We start from the raw sequence: 6,957 nt of genomic DNA, 5'->3' as shown, positions 1-6,957 counted from the left end.
CAGATCTTTTGCAAAATGAAACACTTAATTCAAAACTGTACGAAAATGAGTATAAACCTAACTTTATCATCATAAGCACACACATGCCTCATATGATCTGATTTAGTTTGAACCACTTAGACACTGTTGAGCTCAGTCTAAAACATGTTTAACATTTCTGCTTTTTTATGAAAAGTCTGAGTTTTTAGAGATATTGTTAGGGCAGTGGTTCCCAAACTTTTTTGGCATTGCTGCCCTTTCATAAGCCGAACAAAGTTTGCACCACCCAACCTCACAATTTTTATTAATCATTACCAATAATTGGAGGTGGAACTGCTAAAAAAAAGGTTTGAAAGTTTAGAAGGATAGAATCAGTAAACTTTTTATTTTAACTTTTTTATTTTAATTTTACTTGTTTATTTCCCTTACATAAATCATAGTCATTCATTTTTGTTTCACTCTGTATTTCACCCCTGGTCTTCTGCACCAATATATGGATCAAACACAATGCATAACAGTGCTGCACACTGATGAAAATATTATTTCTCTCCACGCTGCAAAATTAGACAATTCATCTATGCATTTCCAAAGTTTGCATTTTGCAATGAAACAACATGTATGTATACAAAACAGAAGGTATGAATTACACTCAGGCTCTGACCTACATTGTACTGATTTGAGAGAAAAGTTGTTTCTTTCATCTTTGCTCATGTGGAAATGTCCAAATTACTGTTGCAACAGCAGATCTGTTGAGGTTGGACTGAACTCCCTGTCCATCTTCTCTCAGTATCAATATCTAAAGTTTACAACATGGTCAACAAATGCTGCATATTTGATCAATTTGACACAAGTAAACTCACCTGCTGCCTCTTCATAGTTCTCATACCTGACTGGAGAGTTTACTGTTAAGCAGCTAAGTGTCTGTACACCTGATGACAGTGTTTGATCCATTGTTTGGATTGTGTTGTATTTTGAAAGGCAGTGCTTTAAAAGGGCAGAGAACTGACATGATATTAGATTTCAGTGTCTAATGTAGAGAACTGTGTTTAGTGATTTGAAAAACACTGTCTTTAGTGTTTTGCAAAAAGTGTGAGGCTGAGAATGTGCCTGTTGTGCAGATCTGGACTGAAGTTTTGCTCCCTGAGTGTCAGGTTTCACTAACTGTGTGTTTATTTTAATTATAGTGTGCAAGTAACCATAAAAAAAACGTAAAAAACTGTAAATATACTTTATATTTAGTTGAGTAGAGATTTATATCTTGTACTTTTAATTTAAAAAAAATATTTTTAAAATATATTTATACTTTTAATAAAACTGTATTATCAGTAGTATTAAAAACACCTGATGTGCTGTAGAATGTGGAATGCGGCAGGGTCACATTAAAAGAAATCAGCGCATAGATATATTATGATGAAAACATTTTTATTAATATAATGAAATGTGTTCCTTAGTGTGTCTGCGATTTTATTGACATTCTTACAACCTTCTCCTTTGGTACACGTCTCATTTCTAGTACAAGCCTGACAGTTGTTTTTTTCTTTTAACAACCCAACACTTATTGTTTCCAAAAGAACAATCATGAGTCATTATCACAGAGTTGTGGCCTACAGAGCAGCCTGTAAAATAACCTGCTATTTTTAACTGGGGACACAGAAATGTATCTTTAGAAACAGTTTCATATAAATTTTTGTATAAATTGCAGGGTCATGCATGTGCAGGAAATCTTTGGACACACTTGAGTTTTAATGCAGAGTTTTGAAGGAATGAAAAGTGCTTGGATTTTGGATAAAGTGCTTAAACTTGCTTGAAATTGCGTTACATTCATAATAAACTGCTGCCTGACAGAATTAGTCAGTTACATTTTTACATTAAGATGTAGAATAAGTCCCATAGTCACTGAGCCAGATTGTGGAGGACATTAATGACGAGTCTTTTATCAATTAATTGCCAAATAAGAATTTAACTGATTGAACATACTAATATGTTTACATACTAATTGATTATTAATCAATAGTCTAGAAGAGGCATTAATTACGCTGCATTTGACTTTGTTTTGTCTGGCATAGCCATTCATGGATGAGGAAATTTAAAATTAAACTTCAAAAAAGGGGGGAAAAGTGAAAAAATGCATTTTATGTCTTATTAATTATTAATGATTAATCAAAAAAAATCACTCGTTAGTGATATCAACTATCTAATCAACTATCTGTTTAAGGAAATACATAAACTTTACAACTCTGATAGGAATTCATTTGTCACCTGTTTGTAGAAATTGGACATGCAGGTGACGTTGGTCCATCGCTGCAGCCTGTGAAGTGGACGGCTCCATTCCTGCTGGTGTCACGCGCTGCTTCTTGGCCGTCTGAGTTTCCTCTGCAACACAAAACACCAGTCGGTCTTCTAAAACTTTAAAAACTCAAGATACTGCTTCTTAAACCTGCTTTAAAGGATTAATATGTAACCCCCTAGTGTTCAAAAAAGAGTACTACAATCCAAATAGCAACTATATTAAATAGGCTGAATCCCTATTCAATGTACAATCTATGGTTGAAGCAAGTTGACTTGAAGCTGAAGCAGGTTGCAGGGACACTTATACTTTGACAATGACAAGCAACAATAAATCCTATACCGTTACAAAACTTGCACCTATATGTGGGTTTTCTAAACTTAGCTTAACACCAAAAAAACAGGTTATTGACTCTTGTCCCACTGAAGACAAAATCCAGATGTTAGTGGGTGTTAGTGTGTTTTTTGTCCAGTGTAAAAGAGTTTATTGTCTCAGTCACTATTGTCAAATCTTGTTCTATACAGCTTGATGTTCGTTTTGTAAATTATGGTGCAGCGCTCACAAAACTCAATATGTAAAACTAGACAGTATTGATCAATGCTCTGTTACTACATTGTCTATTTCTCACCTAAACTGTTTTCAGAAACTGTTTAATTGTAAGAAAACAAAGATCGCCAGGCAGGCTACCATTATTTCCTGCTGAATGAACCAGCTTAAACCAAGAACTGCCCAAGTCGGAGTATGTCACCTACCAGCTTCACACTCTCTTCAGTACTGTGCATGCTGTGGTTACAAAAACCAACATGGCAGCCCCCGTAATACCAAACTTGAGGCTTCAAAACAGTTGTCCACAAACCAATGGGTGACATTACAGTGGCTGCGTGCACTTATTCTACTGTCTATGGTTGTTACTGACTTGAATATTGTCTTACCTTCAGCCCCTGTGGGGGCCTGGCTCCTCTCCCGCTTCCTCTTCGTCTTTTTGTCCTACACACATACAAACATATTGATATCAGAGGATGAAAAATGTCCTAACACTGTCTTACCTGTCCGTGGCCATAAGCACCTCCTTGGCTGTACAGGTGATCTGGCTGCATGGTGGTGGGAGCAGCTGTCATCTGAGGTGTTGCTTCCAGGAAGATAGACCTGAAAAATTCTCCACATGGGCGTTCTACTGGGTGACGGTGGAGGTTGACTTCCAGCTCATCGGGGACAGGAGAAGGGGGTCTATTGTGTTGGACGGCATCAAACAAAAGTAGAGCATCCTCCAGAGGGATATTGTCAGTGTCTCCTCCATTCTGGTTTTCTGCTGGCTGAGGGTGGGGGTTCAGTTCCAGTGGGGCAGAGACAGGTGGAGGAGGTTGGTTGTCTGGAACAGCATCAAAGAAGATTAGAGCATCTTCCAGTGGGGTGCTCTCAGGGGATTCTGCACCCTGGCTGTCTGCTGGCTGAGGCTGGGGGTTCAGGTCCAGAGTGGCAGGAACAGGAAGATGAGATCCATAATCAAGAAAAGCTAAAATATCGTCCAAAATAGCGTCATCAAATCCGCCATCCTGGCTGTCTGCTGGCTGAGGGTTGGGGTTGAGTTCCAGCCTGGCAGGGACAGGAGGAGAGGGAGGAGGTGGAAGATCAGGTAGGTCATCATACAGTGTGTACAGGGCCTGGATAGCAGACTCCAACTCAGTTTGATGTCGCTGAACTCTTCCAGAAGAAAGACGTCTACGTCTGATTCAGTCTGGACTCCTGTTAAACACATCAAAAAGAAGCTGCTTTTGAGACACTTGACTGTGGAGTAACATTCATTTATATGATATATCATATAGTCATTTAGGGATATATTGTATATTTTAGTTCACTATATTTAAGTAACAACTGTTACTTTGCAGATATTGCACATACTGTGTATAAACAACTAACAACAAGATTTAGAGAAAATATTCAGCTAATTTTAGCTGTGTGTGTGTGTGTGTGTGTGTGTGTGTGTCTGTGTGTGTGTGTGTGTGTGTGTGTGTGTGTGTGTGTGTGTGTGTGTGTGTGTGTGTGTGTGCTGTTCAGTTACTTACGTTCACACATTTTACTTTGCAGTTCACTAAGTTGTCTTGAAATTCTTGAAACTCTCTCTCTGGGTTTGGATTCTTGATTCGTCGCTCTCACTGTTGCTCTGAAGGCTTCGTGAATACTAGACAAATGACCAAGTCTGGACTCAGAAGTCCCTGATGCTGTCTCTCATTCTCATGATGTCATGAGGTGCATTGTGATGTAAGCATTCCATTCTCTGACTCCATTCTAATTTATTCACTTTCTCAGAATTCATTCCAAATAAAAAAAAAAGAGTTTGAAACAAATTAACAAACAATCAAAATACAATAAATCAGAGCAGAAGATAAAACATTTCAGTCACAATTACAATAAACTCACCACAACATTTTTAAATTATAACCATGTATAACCATGATGTTGATTCACAAAATTGCATATATGTGCATATATTTCTCTTTATATTATGAAGCATTTCCTTTTTTTATTACATATCTATGGGCACAAGCATGTGTAAAATCCAACATTTTATATACAGCCTAAGATAAGCCCTTTAACACTTTTTAAAGATGAATAAAAACATTTCAAAAATGTCAGTTTGGATGGATTATGGTCTGCTGGAACAGCTCCTGGTATTAAATGGCCACTTGCTGGATAAAGTTACCTAATCAGAACTGGCCAGAACCAATCTGTCTTTTTATATATGTAGTTTTTACACCAGCTAGTGATTTAAGCTCACTCTCAACCCAGACCCTAGTTAAAGTTTTATATTACTGTGGTAAAAAAAAAAAAAAAAAAAAAGTTGAACTGAAGAATATGAAAACCACATAAACAACATTGTCTGTCAGTGAAGCTGCTGAGCTGTTAACTGCATAATCATGAGTGTCTTTCCTGTAATGATTATTTTCATTACCAATTAATCTGTCTGCCATTTTCTCTATTAATCAATTTATTTGGCCCATAAAATGTAAGAAAACTGTGAAAAATATAGATCAGTGTTTCCCACAGTCCAAGATGACGTCCTCAAATGTCTTGTTTTGTCCACAACCCAAATATATTCAGTTTACTGTCAGAGAGATTTAAAGAAACCAGAAAATATTCACACAAGCTGAAATCAGAGAATTTGTACACTTTTTATTTAAAAAATGACTTATAACAATTAATCACTTATCAAAATAGATGGAATTTAATAGTCGATAACTAAGTCAATTAAACTTCCACCCAGTGAAGCATTTTTTCACTAGAGGCTATGATAATGTGCAGGGTAGTATATCATCTATGTTTTAAAAGTGTAATCCTACTAATAATCCTACTTTTTAACTGAAAGCATCTGTAATCTGATCATGTCTTTTTTTTTATCTGTAACTGTAATGGAACACAGTTACATTTTTTTGTATCCAGATTACGTATTCCTGTTACATGTAATCTGTTACTCTCCGACCCTGAACGTTGGTCCACCTGTAGAGATGTTGCAGTGTTGTTTAAGTAGTGATCCAATGGCAGTTCTTGACCAGTTTTACTTTGGGGTCAGGCTGGAGCCAGTTGTCCTGCCGTAGTAATAGTACATAATGTAATAGCACACATTAAATACCATGATTGGTATCTGTTTGAGTACCTTACAACTGCAAGTATTTGTTTCAGTAACAGTATTCGGTTCAGTAACGTGGTGTCAGCACCATATCATTGCAAGAGAGTGATAATTTTACTATTATTGTGGCTTTTTGAAGTGAGGGGGCACAGAGGTGTCCAAACAGAACCAGTGTTACAGAGCCGCCACATAGAGATTCCTTTAATATCTCTGGTTGACGTTCCAGAAAAATCCTGCAAATCAATGAACAGGACAGCAGTTTCCTGGCAAACAAAAATATATTCTCATTTAAGTGACCTGGTTTCAAAGAGACTTTCAAAGAAAAGAGGATCCATTCCACATGTAATAGTAACTTTTATTTGATCCATTCAGAACCACTGTATTGAAGAAAATGTTTACAATGCAATCAATATTTTTAATTCAGAAAACATTGAAAATTTATACACTGGTGTTTATCAAACTGATGACTCACAGTTAACACACCGGCTGACAGCTGAAGATGCTTTTATTCACCTGCAGGGGGAAGCATTCATATATGAAAGTTGTCTTTGAGGTCAGTCAGTAGTCTACTCAGCAGTCAGTGTCCTCAACTCATTGCGTTGAGTGTGTTTATGTGACCTATGTACACAATCTAGAATGACCAAAGTTTAGTCTCAAGCCCCAGTTTACATTATAATCTACAAATACCAAGAAACTTCTCCTCAAGGTAGAGTCAGAACAGCCTGCAAATAAAATACACCTTATCCTGACTGTGATACGACTGTGCTGTTATCATGCATCTATGTCTTTCCTACATAACTGAAGTGTATAAATAGATTCAATCGTGCACCACAGTTTTGATCAATATCTACCTACTCAGTACGTTTTAACAATAAGTCACTGTCACATGACGGACAGGATTGTTGGTAACACATGAGCTGGTTCCAGAGAGTCATGCTGTTCACACCTTTTCCCAAACTAGATTAAACTTGAAGAGGAGCCAAAATGCAGTGCTTCCCAAGATTAGGAATAAATTATAATGGCAAACACTAAATAGAATTTTTAACAGAAACTAGTGATTGTTTTT

This window comes from Lutjanus erythropterus, chromosome 6 (assembly GCF_056507025.1).
Source record: "Lutjanus erythropterus isolate fLutEry1 chromosome 6, fLutEry1.hap2, whole genome shotgun sequence".
Lineage (NCBI taxonomy): Eukaryota > Metazoa > Chordata > Actinopteri > Lutjaniformes > Lutjanidae > Lutjanus > Lutjanus erythropterus.
This window is presented reverse-complemented; position numbering follows the sequence as displayed.